The sequence below is a fragment of the Macrotis lagotis genome, chromosome 2, assembly GCF_037893015.1.
Source record: "Macrotis lagotis isolate mMagLag1 chromosome 2, bilby.v1.9.chrom.fasta, whole genome shotgun sequence".
Lineage (NCBI taxonomy): Eukaryota > Metazoa > Chordata > Mammalia > Peramelemorphia > Peramelidae > Macrotis > Macrotis lagotis.
Window position 1 is genome coordinate 323,107,771 of NC_133659.1, and position 17,393 is coordinate 323,125,163.

A 17,393-nucleotide genomic window follows, 5' to 3' on the forward strand; every position below is an offset into this window, starting at 1 on the left:
AATACTGTATACTACACCCAAGTCTGAGCATAACACAATAGGTTCCTCCAAAGTAGGTACACAAGAAAGTGAGTCCAATCTCATCATCAGCAATGACCTTAAGAGCTGAACTTTATATAATCAATATATTGGATATTAATAATCATTTCTCTCAATAGGGATAGGATGTAGACCTATGATTTCATTGGTACAGAGAATTCTCTAAAAACAAAGCTACCTCTGGCAATGCAAATCTGTACTTTCTTTGCAATTTATAGAGAATCTGGGTCCCTGATAAATTAATTGCTTGGACCAAGCACAATGTGTGTTCAAGGTGGATTTGAACCAGTCTTTGAGGCTGGAAGGACAGCTCTCTCTCCAATTAACCAGGTTACTTGGTGAATAATGAGTATTTAATAGATGTCTGATCATTGACTTGTGGTTGGTGCCAGATCTTGCAGACTTGGGTCAAGAGAAAAAATGAGTGTGAAAAATAATTTAAATTTAATAAATGGGATGGGGAGGGGGTGGGAAGAATAAGTAGATAACAAGAAAAACTTAAAGGGCAGAAATGAGCCAGATGCAATATCTGATCCCACATTTTCTTTTTTCATACTCTGTCCCCTTGGGACTATAGGCTTTGTTCCTAGGAAAGACTTTAGAAGTCATCTTATCTAAACTCTTCATTTTATGCAGGAGGTAATTGAGGTCCAGCAAGGATTTGACCAAGGTCACTAACTCATAGAAGATCTGAGGCCTTTGTATTTAAATTCACTGTTCTTTCCATTGTACTGTCTTAGGATCATAGAGAAGAGAATTAGAAGGTGATGTCTATTGACATTTCATAGGTGAAAAAACTGAGACCCAAAATATTAATGTGAATTACCCAGGTCACAGGTAAAATCATGGGTGAAGAGTTAGAAGAAACCTTAGAGGCCAAATCATCTAACTGCACTCATTTTACACATGGGAAAACAAAGGTCAAGAGAGATTGTGACTTGTCCAAGGTCCTAAGTGGTAGTGGAATTCAAATTCAGTCTTCTGACATCAAATCCATTTTGTTGTTGTTTTACTTCATCCCAGATAATATGGAGTAGTCAGTCCATAAACGTTTATTAAGTATTTACAATCTGCCAGGCACTAAAACTCCAGGGATAAGGGTAAAAGATGATCCCATTTCTCAAGGTGCTCACAGACTAATGGGGTAGGAAATATCAATTATGTACAAATAAGCTATATACAGGATAAATTGGAAGTAATCTACCAAGGGAGCAAAGGAAAGGCTTCCTGTAAAAGGTGGGGTTTTTGAAGTAGAAATGATGAATTTCACCCTTTGAAATTTTAATTATTATTTTTTTGCTAGGAGAAAAAACAAAAAAAGAAATATACTTGGTATTATAAGTCATAGGAATCCAGGCAAACTTGAGCCTTCTTAGAGCTGTTCAGATTGTCAAACCTCTAAGAAAATTCAGCTCTGGCCTAGAAAACAAACAAATCATGTTTTTGTCCCAAACTTAAATTTGACCTGAAACTCCCCCCACCTTAAATCAATGCTATAATCAGGAAAGATAAGTCAATTAGTTTGGAGCAATGGAAAGAATACTAGTATTAGGTTCAGATCTCAGCTTGGTCACTCACCACTCATGCTGAACTTAGTTGCTCAGCCTCTGCAGGCTTCAGTTTCCTCCTTTGTAAAATGAAGTGGTTAGACCAAATGAACTTGAAAGTTCTCCAGCTCTAATCCTTATGACCATTTCTAAAATAAAGCATTTTAATGATATTTATACCTTCATTACCAGCCCTTGAATATTTCCCAAGAGACAAAAGTATCCTCATTTAACATCATAGACTCTGGGAATTGGAGGGGACTTTAGGGATTGGGAAGATTAGGTAATTTAAGTAAATAATTGTTTCAAGAACCAAAAGTCAAGAAAATAACTGCTAATTTATTTGAATTCTTATCAATATAAATGATCAGTTTGACTTTTTTTAGGGGGAGGCTGATGACTAGTAAGATGGATAGATACATGGGAGGATCTGGCCAGTGTCATCTTTGTCCAGACACCTGAAGGCTTGGAACATAGCATCAAGGCACATGAGACAGCTATGAGGTTGTCAAAGTCCATATTCCTGTCTTTGAGTATCCCCAGATGATCATCTGGTATGACTCTGGACTGAACTGAAAAGGCTTTTGGAAACTCATTGCTGACAATGGTCCCTGAGAGGTCCAAGTCAAACTGTAGATGACCTGCCATTTTTTTATGTTGTTCCAAAGCCAAGCTTTCCAGTGGGGTCACTGTCCATGATGGCCATCATGCTCCAACAAATGTCCAAGACGAAACTATCTGTCTTTAGGTCATGGTGTTGAGTCATCACCTCATTTAAGATGTTCATTAGTTCAAAGGCACTGACTTCCATGTCATCTGCCAGCAGGGCTACTTTTATAAGCCTCATCATCGGAGAAGTACGATTGAGGAAGTGGGCACTCTGGGTTATAATTGGCTGTAGCTTCACTAATGGTACTGATGAAGCCCCTGGTGCCCCCCTCCCCTCTGCTGATGCCTCCAGTACCACTGCTGTTGATCAGCACCCCCAAGAGTGTTAGCCCAGCCACTGCCTTTGCTGCCCAGGAATGAATCAACCAGGAACATATCTCTGGGATCCTAGTCTCAACCTTGACCTCAGTTTCCCCAGTTCCAGCCAGGCCTGCTGTCTTCCTCATTCTGTTCCTCTCAAGTCTGGCAGCCAGTATAGCTATTTTTAGGGAGACAAAATCATACCCATAGGATATAGGCTTCCTCCATATGGAAAAGCATAAAGATTTAGATTCCTCATACATTCTTCCCCTGTTTGTCTCATACAGTTTTCATTAATGATTTCTTGAAAAAGAGCTCTGGATAATCAGACATTGATGAAGTCCACTGGGATTCATATGGAGCTGCTTGACTAAGCCTTTAAATCTAAATCACTCTGACTTTCACTGACTGGTCAATAATAGGACCCAGTCCAAGCCTCCCTTGTTCTTTGCTTAGCTTTTCATGGGCTCAGAGCAATTGTTTCTGTTCTGGCCAGAAATCCTGAGGGTCTTTTTCTCCTAGATTAATTCTTTTGAGTAGGGAAACTAGTCCTTCTTTTGGCTCAACTCGTACCTTGCCTTAAATCATTGAATGCATGGTTGCCTCAGACAAACTGAGACCTAGGAAAAACCTTAACCTAAAAAGGGCAAATTCTCCCACTGCATCTGGGACCACCTCCAGTGTTCCTGAGTTAAGTCTTGTCCCTAGACTCCACTGACTCTGGAGGAGAGAGTGAGGCTGATGATTTTGCACAGCCCTGCATCAATTAAATATAATTCATTTTCAAGTCAAGACAGTAGCTAGGCGACGAAGTGGACAGAGCACTGGCCTTGGAATCTGGAGGCCAGAAATTCCAAATCCAGCCTCAGACACTTGATACTCACTAGCTATGTGATCTTGGGCAAGTCACTTTACCCCGATTGCCTGGCATCAGCACCATCTCCAATTGTCCTGATTCATATCTGGCACTGGACACAGAAGGCTCTGGAGGAGGAAGTGAGGCTGATGCCTTGGAACAACCTCCCTCATTCAAATCCAATTCATGTGTTTGTCATGGAATCATCTCCATGATGTCATGGTCTTTTTTGAAAATGAAGAACAAAATCATTATCATTTAGTCAAGACTTAACCTACTCATGTCATTGGTCCTCTTCCAGAATGATGAATGGACAAACAACAGAAAGAAATTTAGAGATTATTTAGTCTAATCCCCTCATTTTACGATGAGAAAACTGATGTAAAAAAGGGTCATGTGATTTTCCCAGTGTTATACAGTTAGGAAATGTCTAAATGGGTTTTGACCTAGGTCTTTGTTGTTGCTCTCCCTTCCCCCGCTTCCCCCTTAAATTGTGAGTTCCTTGTGGGCAAGATCTGTGTTTTAGTCTTCCTTTGTATCCCAGAGTGCTTGGCAAATTGTCAGATTCTGAGCAAATGCCTGCTGATTGATTGGCTGACAATTGGAGATCAATAGTAGAGCTGTGGAGGCCCTGGTTGGCATGATTGTGTGGCTTTCTCACCATCATTTAGGGGTATGTGGGTAAGAGCTGACTGAGCAGAGCATGGGCAGCTGGGGCTGGGTCTGATGTCAAAGGAATGTGGGGCCAAGACAAGGGATGCACATATAAGCAAGTGTGCATCACTTACTGTAAGCTCTGTGATCCTGGGCAAGTCACTTACCCTCAGCCTCAGTTTCCTCATCTGTAAAATAGGATCATAATAAGACCTACCTCCCAGGATTGTTGTGAGGATCAAATGAGATCATGTTTGTAAAGTACTCAGGATAGTGTCTATCACACAATATACACTAAGTGTTAGCAATTATTATTATTATTATTTACTTATTTTTGTGCATATTATTTCCCCTAAGACAATGAACATGACCTCCCAGGGGACCAGAAGTACCTTAGTTTTTTGTCTCTGAGTCCCTATTGCCAACATAGGACCGAAGCTCTGGAGCCTGAAGGTCTCTGAGGTCATCTAGTCCATCTTACAGATGAGGTAACTGAAGGCCAGAGAGGGTAAGTGATCTGGTCAAGGTCATATAATTAGTTAGCATCTGAGGCAGAATTTGAACTCAGGTTCTCTGGTTCCAGGGTTGGACTTTTCTCACTGTCTTCTCTTTGCTTTGAATGGATAGGTAGGCTGTACTTTTTTTGTAACAGGTGTATTTCTGAGTCTTTTTGAGCATAAAATGAGTTTCCACAATTTGGAAACTCACATTTTCTATCTGTGTGACCTTGGGCAAGTCACTTCACCCTGTTTGCCTCAGTTTCCTCATATATAAAATGAGCTAAAGAAGAAATGGCAAACCACTTTAGTGTCTTTGCCAAGAAAACTCCAAAAGGGGTCATGAAAGTTGTTCAAGACTGAACAAGGATAAGATTAAAGATAGAGATGAGCCATATAAACTCTATTTCTCTAAGAAATTGTCAGTCTTACAATAAAAGAAATGGAAAATCTCCCTTTAGTTATATATAGGGAGTCTAGCTCTTTTTTTCTAGGTCTTTGGCTGGTGATGGTGATTCATGGCTTCAGCTATGGACTAAAAGAGTCATCCAATTGTGTTTATGAGCAAGAGGATTTTCAGTCATTGAACCTTGTCTGACATGACCTGATTTACCATCAGCCGGACTGGAAGAGTTGAAGCTCAGAAACTGGGAGCAGCACATAAATAGTGAAGCTACCACAGTGACCACAAACCCCAAAACACAAGGCTCCGTCGAAAAAGCAAAGAGATCAGTTTCATGACATCATAACAGGAAGTCAGTGGCTGGGCAGCTTCAGAAATGGGAGGTGCCCTGACCACCTACAAGCATCAGTCTAACAGATTCATTCCTATCTATATAGACATATCTGCCCTTCCCATAGAGAACATATGGCTATAATGGGAGGGTGTGTGTCACTGGTTTACAGGAACAAATATTCAATCATTATTAGAAAAAATTAAAATTATGTTGCCATTTCCTTAAATACTTTTATTTATAATTAAATGTGCTCCTTGACTAACTAATAAAAGTCAACACTTTAGCGGGGGGTTCAAGAGTGACAGTTTTGAACAAATGTAGGCTCAGAGACTTACTTGAACATGGGAATAGATTTTCGTGTGTGTGTGTGTGTGTGTGTGTGTGTGTGTGTGTGTGTGTGTATTTAAAGTATTTTATTAAACTAGATGCACAATTTGAAAATTCTTTTCAATAGAAATTTTAAAAGCAAAATCATAAAAAGTCTTTCAATAAGAAAATTACATGGTTAACAACAAAATTACACTTTTCTTCTATAATACAATTTCTGATATATTTGTCTGAAAAATTAAATATGGTCTCCAATGAACTGATCTTAATAATCTTAGCTGCAATGTTGTATTTCAATGAGAATTTTCACACAGTTATTCCAATTACTCATCAAAGGCAGGCTCATTACTTGACACAGAATCCAAAGTTCATATTTACAAGAATAAAAACAAAACTTGGGATCCAACATGAAGGCATAAAAAAGGCTTCAAGATACTGATTTGGTTCTAGTCTTGTTCTTCATTAACTCTGTGTTAATACTCGGTGAGCCTGACCTACATTTATTTATTCATTCATTCATTTATTTTTTTTTTTTGTTTTAGGGTTTTTTTTTTTTGGCAAGGCAATGGGGTTAAGTGGCTTGCCTAAGGCCACACAGCTAGGTAATTATTAAATGTCTGAGGCTGGATTTGAACTCAGGTCCTCCTGACTCCAGGGCCGGTGCTTTATCCACTGCGCCCTGTGAATTACATTTAAAGCAAATATCAGTACCATTAACATAAACTATGCAGACTCTTATCAGATCTTTTAATGACACGTTATATCATACAAACATTTAGGCATATTTTTTTCACCATGTAAATAAAGATGAACAAAAATTAAGCCACTGTTCAATAGTTATTAAATTTCATCCCCATTACAAAGCAAAATAGATATGTTAACACACAAAGAACCATATCCAATGAAAACACATAAGAAAAAGCATACCATACTTTTTGTGGTCACTTTCATAAAGTTAGATCATGTAGAACATTGTCGGAGCAATTTCCTGAGTTTCATTGTCGGAGCAATTTCCTGAGTTTCAAAGATTTCCAATTTCCACCACTGGAAAGAAGTCTTCAATGAGGGTTAATATGCAAGCTGGGGTGTTATAACATGTGTGTGTTTATCTACATCCACCTCCACCTCCACCTCCACCTCCACCTCCACCTCCACCTCCACCTCCACCTCCACCTCCACCTCCACCTCCCTCCTCCCTCTCCCTCTCCCTCTCCCTCTCCCTCTCCCTCTCCCTCTCCCTCTCCCTCTCCCTCTCCCTCTCCCTCTCCCTCTCCCTCTCCCTCTCCCTCTCCCTCTCCCTCTCCCTCTCCCTCTCCCTCTCCCTCTCCCTCTCCCTCTCCCTCTCCCTCTCCCTCTCCCTCTCCCTCTCCCTCTCCCTCTCCCTCTCCCTCTCCCTCTCCCTCTCCCTCTCCCTCTCCCCCTCTCCCTCTCCCTCTCCCTCTCCCTCTCTGTATCTATAGATATATCAAGTAGATAGACATATATATATATATATATCTCAATTCTACATATACTTGAGACCTAAATATATCAAGTATACATATATATATATCAAGTAGATAGACATATATATGTGTAGATTTATACATATATCTATCTAATTTGATACTTAATTCTCTGTAGTCTTATCAGTGTCCTCTCAGTAGTATGTAAACTCTTTGAGGGCAAGAACTTCTTTTGGGTATTTTAAAATAAATATTATAAAACAATTCTAATTATAAATAAGTGAACTTTACACAGTAACTTAAAGTTTGTCAATTGATTTATATATGCCTCTTATTTGATTTTCACAATTCTGTGATGAAGGTGCTATTATTATAATATATACGATATTATATAATATTCTAATATAGAGGAGGAAGTTGGCTGAGAGAGGCTACTTTAATGATATGCAGCTAATGAGTCTGAGAAAAGATAGAAGAGTCAGGAATCCACAAGCAGGTTCCACTGACCAGTTGCAATTTCTCTAATCAAATTTCTTCATGCCTTAGTACTGAGAAAGAAAAAAAAACATTTATTAAGTGCCTATTGTGCACCATGAACCTTTTACAAATATTTTCCCATATGAACCTCACAACAACAGTATAATATAGACATTACTATTTCCCCCATTTTACAGCTGGAGAAACTGAGGCAAAGAGAAGTTAAGTGACTTGCCTGGTGTCATACAATATTGTTCTTGAGAACAAATCTTGAAATCTAAAATAACTTTAGAAAGAAATTCATTAGGTTGTTTCATAGAGAGAGTTGGAAAGGAGTGGCTGCTTCTCCCCAAGTTCAGGAAGGCAACCTGAAAGCAAGGTAGATCGAGATAGGAATCAGAAAACATGAAAACATCAGTAAAATTAAGGGAAGTCAAAACACAAGAATCCCTTCCCCTCCCCAAACTCAAGTATGGATGGACTCAAAACAAAACCTGGATATAGGGCCTCATTTTGGGGGGATTCAGGATCTGGCAGAATTCAAAAATTTCATGTAGCCTTCTGGAATTTCTTGGAAACTCAGGTGATAGTCTACATTCAAACAATCTCTAGTTACATAAAGTTAAATTCACACTATATTAAGAAATGATAGTAGTAACTGACAAACAAAAAATCTTATTTTAGAGGTCAAGTTAACCTCTGAAATGCTCTTGGGAAACTAGATGGCTGTAAGGAATGCTTAGATCCCCTCCCAATGCATGTTTTGGATCCACCAAAAACTCAACTTTTGGGTCCAAAATTAAATTGAGTTACTTGCTGATATTTCAAAGTGTCCTTCTCTTGGAGACTAACTATTGCCCACATAGGGCCAATTAGAAAAATATCCTTATGTCCTTTTCTGCAGTCCCCCTCCATGTGATGCAAACTACTAAGATTTCTGTCTTTCCCTTTGTCTCTGTCTCTCTGTATCTGTGTCTATCTCTGTCTCAGTTTCTTTCTGTCTCTGTCTATCTCAATCTGTCTGTCTCTGTCTCTGTCTGTGTCTCAGTCTTAGTGTCTGTCTGTCCCTTTGATTGAATTTACAGTAACAAAAAGGAAACGTTTCTTGCCAATTTGAAACTTGGGATCCAGTTCTTTGAGGAGCTTACATTCAAATGGGGAGACAATGTGGCTCCTTAGAAATATCTACGTGGTACAGAGGAAATGATTACAAAGTGCTTATGGGAGGGAGAGCCCAGCCTGCCAGGGTGGGTGGGCGAACCCGGAGGGGGCTCATGCAGAAGGTGATATTCCAGCTGAACCGTGAATGGAACCAAAGATTCCTAAAGGCAGAAGGATGAAGGGAGGAGGGTATTTTAGCCATGGAAAAGACATGGAGATGGAGATGGAATGCTGTGTATCCCTCGAGGCCAATAGGGCTGAAATCCAGGGGCAAGAGTGAGTATATGGAGCACAGAAAGATAAGAAGGGATGGGCCAGTTTGTGATGGGCTAGAAATGTCAATCAGGTGAACTGATTTTTGATCCTCAATAGCAGCTATTGGAGTATATTGAGGGAAAGAAGGTGAGTTAGAAGAAAAGGGAAAGAAAAGAGAAGAAAGGGAAGGGAGAGAAGAGAGATGAAAGGTAATCTTTGGAAATATGGATAAAGCAAAGAGGGGAAGTTTAATAAAGACATATAGAGAACAAAGGGCAGAAGAAAAGAGTAAGGAAGTTTCGGAAATAAGAGGAAGAACAGGGAAGAGAGGAAGAGGCTGAGCGGGGCCTGCTCTGAGGCATAATAAACTGAAAGCCTTCTAGCTCCCCTCTCCCCTCCTTACTTCTCTAGACCCCAGGGCAGTACTGCTCCCCCATTCCCTCCAGGTCATGTCCCATCTTGTTGGGGTACTAGCCTCCCCTAGTAAGGACTGGCAAGGGGAGAGGGCAGAGAGTGCCTCAAATGAATTTAAGCAAGGGGTCAGTGCCGATGCCTGAGTTAGGGGGATGCTGGGGGCCATGAGGAATAAATCTTATATTGTATTTGGGACGAAGGTAAGTCCTCATTCAACACCCTATTTGTTGATTGATGAGCCAAAAGGGTTCTGTGGTCCCAGGGATTCATGGGACCTGGAGTGGTATGGATGTCTGGATACAGGATTCAGCTACAGGACTGAAGGGGCTGGGGAGCTAAGGAAAGCCTAGTATAGACCAGGCTTGGAAGTATTCCAGGAGTCATTCATCCCTTATGAGCTGGTGGATGGAATGGGTCTGCTGGGGCGTGTGTGTGTGTGTGTGTGTGTGTGTGTGTGTGTGTGTGTGCGTGTGTAGAAGAGGCTAGCTCTGGTGTCTTTGTTTATAATAGGAGGGATCATAGCTTTTAGAGACCATGAAATCCAAGGGTTTTTTTTGTTTGTTTTTTAGATATTTTGCAAGGCAAATGGGGTTAAGTGGCTTGCCCAGGCCACACAGCTAGGTAATTATTAAGTGTCTGGGATTTGAACCCAGGTACTCCTGACTCCAAGGCTGGTGTTTTATCCACTACACCACCTAGCCGCGCCCCCCCCCCCCCAAGTTTTACAGATGAAGAAAAACCAAGGCCAAAGGAAGTGAAGAATCATAGACCAACAGGTGGAAGAGGCCTCTGAAATCATCCAGTCGGGTCCCATCATTTTATGGATGAGGAAACAGGCCTAGGAAGGGGAACTGGACATCTATTCTGCAGTTTCTCACAACCATGAGTCAAACGACTAAGTTTTGGGTGGGGAATAGAATGAAACAGGGAAGGAATAGAGCCTGTCCATGGTGGGGGCGGGGGGAAGACTGCATTGGAATAGTGAAGGGTGAGCTCTTTTAATTCTAAAGTTGGGTGGGAAAGGGGACAAAGGAAGAATTTAAATAGTTTAGACAGTGGCCTTAATCTCAGTAAGTTTCCTAGTGGAGTTGAACCCCAATCTATGATTTGAGTGAGGAGATCTTGGCTCTTTTTCTTGGGGTGGAAGGAGGATGGGAGCAGGTCTAATTGTAACCCTGCCTTCACAGATCATCCAGTTTGATGGTGGGAAGATGGTCATTCATCTTCCTGATCTTTTGGGGAAGGACAGGATTTGGACTGTGGAATTGGTTTACTCAGGAGGGAGGCAGGGGCCCCATGCTCTGCTCAATGAGGGCAGATTAGAGGAGTCCAGTGTCCTTTCTAGAAATTAATTCAACCTATCATTTATTACACACTTACTTTATATGGAGCATTTGGGGGAGATTGATACATAATTTAGTTAATTCATCATTCCTGCCCTCATCATGCATTTTTTATTTTTCCACAGTTATCTGTTAAAATAATTTTTAATATGCATTTATTAAGTGATGGGCACTGTGCTAGGTCTAAGTACTACAAAGACAAAGAATGAAACAATCCTTGTCCTCAAGAAGCTTCCATTCCATTGCTTTCCACCTGGGGGGTGGGGTCAGGGAATGGCACATCACTAAAGAAAATACACAATCGTATGGGAAGAAGTACATTTGAGAAGGGCAGGGAAATGATTACATGTGATTAGAGGGACATCAAGACAGATTTTCTGAAGGACACAACCTTAGAATTAGGCTTGAAAAGATGGTTCTGGAAGGGCTGCATGGTATTCTTGAGATCTGAATAACAGACATTTCCAATCTGCTTTTTCTCATTGTTCAGTCATATCTGATTCTTCATGACCCCATTTGGGGTTTTCATGTTATAGAAACAGACTGGTTTGTCATTTCCTTTTCCAGTTCACTTTACAGCTGAGGCAACTGAGGAAAATAGAGTGAAGTGACTTGCCCAGGGTCACAAAATAAGTATCTGAGGCCAGATTTATACTTGGGTCCTCCTGACTCCAGAACTGGTACTCTCTCTCCACTGTACCAACTAGCTGACCCTAGGACTGGACTGAGTTATCCCTTGGGTAGAGGGAGTTTCCTCTTCTACAAGTTCCAAAGGTTCCAAAGATACTGCCTATCCCCTTAAAGAATGCTTAAGAGTTCAGTGAGCAGAGGTGGGAATGGGGTGAGAAGGGAGGGCATTGCTGGCATGGGGAATAGGTGGGCTGGGGTGGGGAACCTCATATGGGGATAGCAAGAAATCTTATTTAGTTGGAACTCAGAGTGCAAGAAAATAGACAGTAAGAGTGAAAATAAGGGAGAGAACCTGAATGATTGGTCAAGGGGACTGAAAATCACTTTTGAATGTGTAACCTCGGAAGTCTGAGATTTGGCTGCTTTAAGGCAGGAGGGAACCATTGTAGGCTTCTGAATGGAGAAGAAGAGCAACTTGGCCAGGTCTAGATGATGACTTGGTCTAAGAAGCAGAAGTTCTATGACAGAGAAACCCATAGCCCTGGCAGTGGGGAGGGAGGCGGCATACAGAGCTACTGCTTAAGTGTTGGAGGATGGGAGTAGGCATTGAGTGGAGGGTTGTCCTTCTGCTTTATGATCAACCAAGAATTAGATTAGATTTGACTGAGAAGAAGGAAGCCTGCTTCATTTATGAAGAATAGGCAGAATCCAACTGGACCTTCTGTCTATCCCCTTTACCCTCTTAAGAGTTTAGAGAAATAGTGTTTGTCCTTCACTCTTGAAGAAGACCATGACATCAGGGAGGTGATGTCATGACAAACACTTGAATTGGATTTGAGTGAAGGGTTAGCTGTGCTGAGTCAACAGTCTCACATTCTCCTGAAGAGTCATCTGGATCCAGAGGTGAGATATTAATTGGGATCACTGGAGATGGGCCTGGATGCAAGACAATAGGGGTTAAGTGACCAGCCCAAGGTCACACCACTAATAAGAGTCAATTGTCTGAGGCTGGATTTGAACTCCTTTCCTTCTGACTCCAAGCTCTATCCACTGCACTACCTAACTGTCCTTAAATAAGTTCAGAGGAATAGTGAATGAATATACAAAGCACCAAGGTGCTAAATAGAAAGTGGAGATGGTGGTCCGCACTGGCAATACAGGTTTGGAATTTGTCAGTCCTGTACTGTGTGGTGCACTTGGGATGAGAGAGAGTGGGTGATTTGGAGGAGGGATATATCCTTGCTCCTGAATGCTTTAGGACACCATCTTACACAGGCTTTCTCTCACCAGCCCTATAGACATGGATGTTTCAGGAACCCAGAACTGGGGAGTATATGTGTCATCTCCACATCAACTTTCATTATAGATAACAGGAAGGGAATATCTTTGTGTTCTGTTCTAACCATCTGAAGAAGCCGTGTGGATTGAGAGGAAGACTTGAAGTTTAATCCTAACCTCATAGAAATCTTCATGACAGTGGGCAAGTGTCTCCCTATTTCCCTGGGCTTCCGTTTCTTCATATGGGAAGGAGGGATTAAATGGCCTCTGAGAGCCTACAGTTCTAGACATATGAGGCTATGGTTCCATAAGTAGGATCCTTCCTGCCCAAGGTCAAGTCATGTCATTTTTCTCAGCTTTGGTTTCTTCCTTTGTCCAGTGAAGTGGTTAAACTAGATGACTTCTAAGGTCCCTTCCAGTTTGAAATCTATGAGCCTTTGGGTTGAGGAGGGGAGTAGTGGACTTGGGCTGGGAAGACTGGGTTGGAATTGTCTAGGTGTGTGATCTTAGGCACATCACTTAACTTTTGGGGGTCTCATTGGTCTTCTCTGTAAAATGAGGGGTTGGGGGTGGGGGAGTGGCAAGGAAGAACTTAGCCTTCATAGAGGTCCCTGCCAGCCTTCCATCTAGGCTCCTATAATCCTAGCCCCATCTCTGCCTGTGTGACCTTGGGATCCTTTCCAACATCCTTATAGGTAGAATGAGGAGCCTAAGGCATTTCTCCTGTGTTCCTTTGACACTTATTTCTCCTGACATAGCTCCCCATTTCCTACTAGATCCCACTAGATCTAGGCCTGGGTTGGAAGCTATCTCCCCTGGAGGAGGGGAGGGCAAAATCCTAGAAGGAGTAACTGGTGCCCTTTCATTCTCCTGGCAGGATTGAGGAGAAAGGACAACAGAGTGGAGATCCGACCAAGGACTTGGTGCGTCTCTAGAGAAGGCAGTGATCAGGAGTGACAGCTTGGGGCATTAAAATTCTGAGGATCTCCTTGACCAGATGTGAGCACTACTGGGGCAGATGGCTGACTGCCTGTTGTTTGGGGGATGGGACTTCTAACATCCAGCTCAGAAAGGGGGTCTGTTTAGTCCTTTGGTGACATGCCTCCAGGGGGCTTGAGATGTCAGAGACCTCTGTGAAATGTTGTCAGCGATTCAGTGGCAGTGTCTATTCTGTTTTTTTTCCCCTTATGGATATCTGGATCTAGGGTGGCAACAATTCTTGGTCATTTTTCTCTCCACTGTGACTATTGTGGGATAGTATACTTTTAATCAGTAGGATGGGGATCTTAGGATGGGGATTCTCCTGGGGAAATGAGACTCAGATGTTTTAGGGCTGGGGAATCTTTCTTGTTGGGAGGGCCCTTAGAACATAGTGTGTCAGGGCAGGGAGAAATCTAAGATAGAACTGGAAAAGACCTTAGAACAAGATGAGGGTGTGTGTGCGTGTATGTGTGTGTGTGTGTGTGTGTGTGTGTGTGTGTGTGTGTGTGTGTGTGTATTTAGAACATGGAAAATCAGAATTGGGGTGAGGGCACTGTTAGAAAGAAATAGAAGGGGCTTTGGGGCTTTACAGGGCATGAATAATTCTGGAGATGGAAAAATGACACTGTAAACTGGGGTCTTTGGGAAGGTGGTGGTTAGGGTTTGGGCATGGGGTGGTGCTTTGGGTTAGCCCAAGGAATTGGTAGTTGATTTCAAAGATTTGTTTCTGCAGCTGTGCCTCCTCTGCCTGTCCCCCCCATCCCCACCCCTGGGTTTCCAGGAGGATGATAGGAAGCTATTGAAGGCTTATAACCTCTTTCTCTGCAAATATGGTAAACTGATTCGCCAGGTATGTGCTAGGAATCACAGCATTTGTCTCTGCACTGGCCTCTCATGAAGCCCAGTGAGCGTCCTGAAGCTGCTCTTTCCCTTCCTCTGCCAGCCTCTCCTGTCTCCCCATTGTCCGCTTAAGCCTGGGACTCCCAGAGCACTTCTTTACCGAAATTTGGCCTTGGGGATGCTTGGCTGTCCTGCAGAAATACTGCTGGGAACTGGAGTCTTAAGAGGAATCACAGAGGCCCTTTGGGTCTAGAGCTAGACGGAAGGACATTTAAGAGTTCAGGAAACAAAGACCCAGGTTGTTTAGGATTTACCATGCTTATAGATGGTCTCTGATGGCCTTTTCCTCCTGGAAAGCTAATCTTTTTATTCTTTAAGAAAGTTTTATTTATTTTGAGTTTTACATTTTTTCCCCTAATCTTGCTTCCCTCCCTCCACCCCCCACAGAAGGCAATTTGCCAATCTTTACATTGCTTCTATGGTATACATTGATCTCAGTTGAATGTAATGAAAGAGAAATCATATCCTTAAGGAAGAAAAATAAAGTATAAGAGAGAGCAAAATTTTTTTTTTTCTCTGAAATTTAAGGTAATAGTCCTTGGACTTTGCTCAAACTCCACAGTTCTTTCTCTGGATACAGATGGCATTCTCCATCGCAGACAGCCCCAAAGTGTCCCTGGTTGTTGCACTGATGGAATGAACCAGTCCTTCAAGGTTGAACATCACCCCCATGTTGCTGTTAGGGTGGACAGTGTTTTTCTGGTTCTGCTCATCTCACTCAGCATCAGTTCATGCCAGTCCCTCCAGGCTTCCCTGAATTCCCGTCCCTCCTGGTTTCTGATAGAACAATAGTGTTCCATGACATGCATAGACCACAGTTTGCTAAGCCATTCCCCAATGGAAGGGGAATGAATGAATGAATGAATGTCAACTGGGGCCGTCCACTCAGTTCTGCAAAGCTAGTCCTAATGGCCCCCAAATGCAGTTCCTATGAGTCCTTGGGCTAGTCAGCAGGCAGGCAGCCCGGGCCGCCGTGCCGGGGCCTGGGAGCACCGTGGGGCCGAGCGGGCCTCCGGGGCCCTGGTGGGCCGGGGCTGGCTGGCCTGGGGCGAAGGCCCGGGAGGCCCCAGCCCCGCCCTCCTCCTCTTCCTTCTGTCCGTGACTCTCTAATGACCTCCCACATCCGGGGCCTCAGTTTCCCGCCTCGGACATCAGCCACTTCCGCCTCGCTCCGCCCGGGGGCGCCAGAGCGCGGAGGCCAAGGGGGCGGGGCGAACCCAGCCCGGGCGTCCAGCGCGCAGGCGCAGCTGCATGCGCAGCCGCAGGCGCGGGGCTGCGCCATCCGGGTCTCGCGCGGGCTGCATCGCGGCCGGCCGCTAGTGAGGGCGGATCCGGAGGGGGCGCAGGGGGCGGCCCCCCGGGATTTACGAATGTGAGGACCCTCGGGGAGGAGGCGGGGAGGGGGCGGAGGTGTCGCTGGAACCCAGGGCGCTGCCCTCAGTCATATGGGGAAATGCCCCCCAGCCTGCCATCCCCCCATTCCCCCTCAGAGAAGGCCTCGTGATGTCCGCGCTCACCCCAAAACGGGGCCCAGCCCCAAGTCCCGGCCCTGCACCAGTGCGTGCCCCCCAAGTCCCGGCCCTGCACCAGTGCGTGCCCCCCAAGTCCCGGGCCTGGACCAGTGCGTGCCCCCCAAGGGCCTGGACCAGTGCGTGCCCCCCAAGTCCCGGGCCTGCACCAGTGCGTGCCCCCCAAGTCCCGGGCCTGCACCAGTGCGTGCCCCCCAAGTCCCGGGCCTGCACCAGTGCGTGCCCCCCAAGGGCCTGCACCAGTGCGTGCCCCCCAAGTCCCGGCCCTGCACCAGTGCGTGCCCCCCAAGTCCCGGGCCTGGACCAGTGCGTGCCCCCCAAGTCCCGGGCCTGGACCAGTGCGTGCCCCCCAAGTCCCGGGCCTGCACCAGTGCGTGCCCCCCAAGTCCCGGCCCTGCACCAGTGCGTGCCCCCCAAGTCCCGGCCCTGCACCAGTGCGTGCCCCCCAAGTCCCGGCCCTGCACCAGTGCGTGCCCCCCAAGGGCCTGCACCAGTGCGTGCCCCCAAGTCCCGGGCCTGCACCAGTGCGTGCCCCCCAAGTCCCGGGCCTGGACCAGTGCGTGCCCCCCAAGTCCCGGGCCTGCACCAGTGCGTGCCCCCCAAGTCCCGGGCCGCACCAGTGCGTGCCCCCCAAGGGCCTGGACCAGTGTGTGCCCCCCAAGTCCCGGCCCTGCACCAGTGCGTGCCCCCCAAGTCCCGGCCCTCAGCACCAGTGCGTGCCCCCCAAGGGCCTGGACCAGTGTGTGCCCCCCAAGTCCCGGCCCTGCACCAGTGCGTGCCCCCCAAGTCCCGGCCCTGCACCAGTGCGTGCCCCCCAAGGGCCTGGACCAGTGCGTGCCCCCCAAGTCCCGGCCCTGCACCAGTGCGTGCCCCCCAAGGGCCTGGACCAGTGTGTGCCCCCCAAGTCCCGGCCCTGCACCAGTGCTTGCCCCCCAAGGGCCTGGACCAGTGCGTGCCCCCCAAGTCCCGGGCCTGCACCAGTGCGTGCCCCCCAAGTCCCGGCCCTGCACCAGTGCGTGCCCCCCAAGTCCCGGCCCTGCACCAGTGTGTGCCCTCCAAGTCCCGGCCCTGCACCAGTGCGTGCCCCCCAAGTCCCGGGCCTGGACCAGTGTGTGCCCCCCAAGTCTCGGCCCTGGACCAGTGCGTGCCCCCCAAGTCCCGGGCCTGCACCAGTGCTTGCCCCCCAAGTCTCGGCCCTGGACCAGTGCGTGCCCCGCTGTTCTCAAGGGTCCAACTCTAACGGTGGGACCTGGATTTGGAAAGGCGGGGGGCTGGCAGAGGAGGGCTCAGCACGAAGGGGTTCCCCTCCCCTTCCCCTGGCACTGTGGGCCAGGCCGCTGAGGACCCCACTCCT

The 17,393-nt window shown here is 45.6% G+C and overlaps 1 long non-coding RNA gene and 1 pseudogene across 1 annotated transcript in view; one reads left to right on the plus strand and one right to left on the minus strand.

Annotated features, from left to right (window-relative positions):
- Positions 1–1,986: 1,986 nt before the first annotated feature.
- Positions 1,987–2,701, minus strand: LOC141512258 (calpain small subunit 1 pseudogene; annotated as a pseudogene).
- A 13,097-nt stretch (positions 2,702–15,798) lies between these two features.
- The window catches only part of LOC141515304 (uncharacterized), an 89,183-nt gene continuing 87,588 nt past the window's right edge, over positions 15,799–17,393 (plus strand). The window contains exon 1 of the long non-coding RNA XR_012476295.1: positions 15,799–15,882. This is a non-coding gene — a long non-coding RNA (uncharacterized LOC141515304). The remainder of the gene's footprint in view (positions 15,883–17,393) is intronic.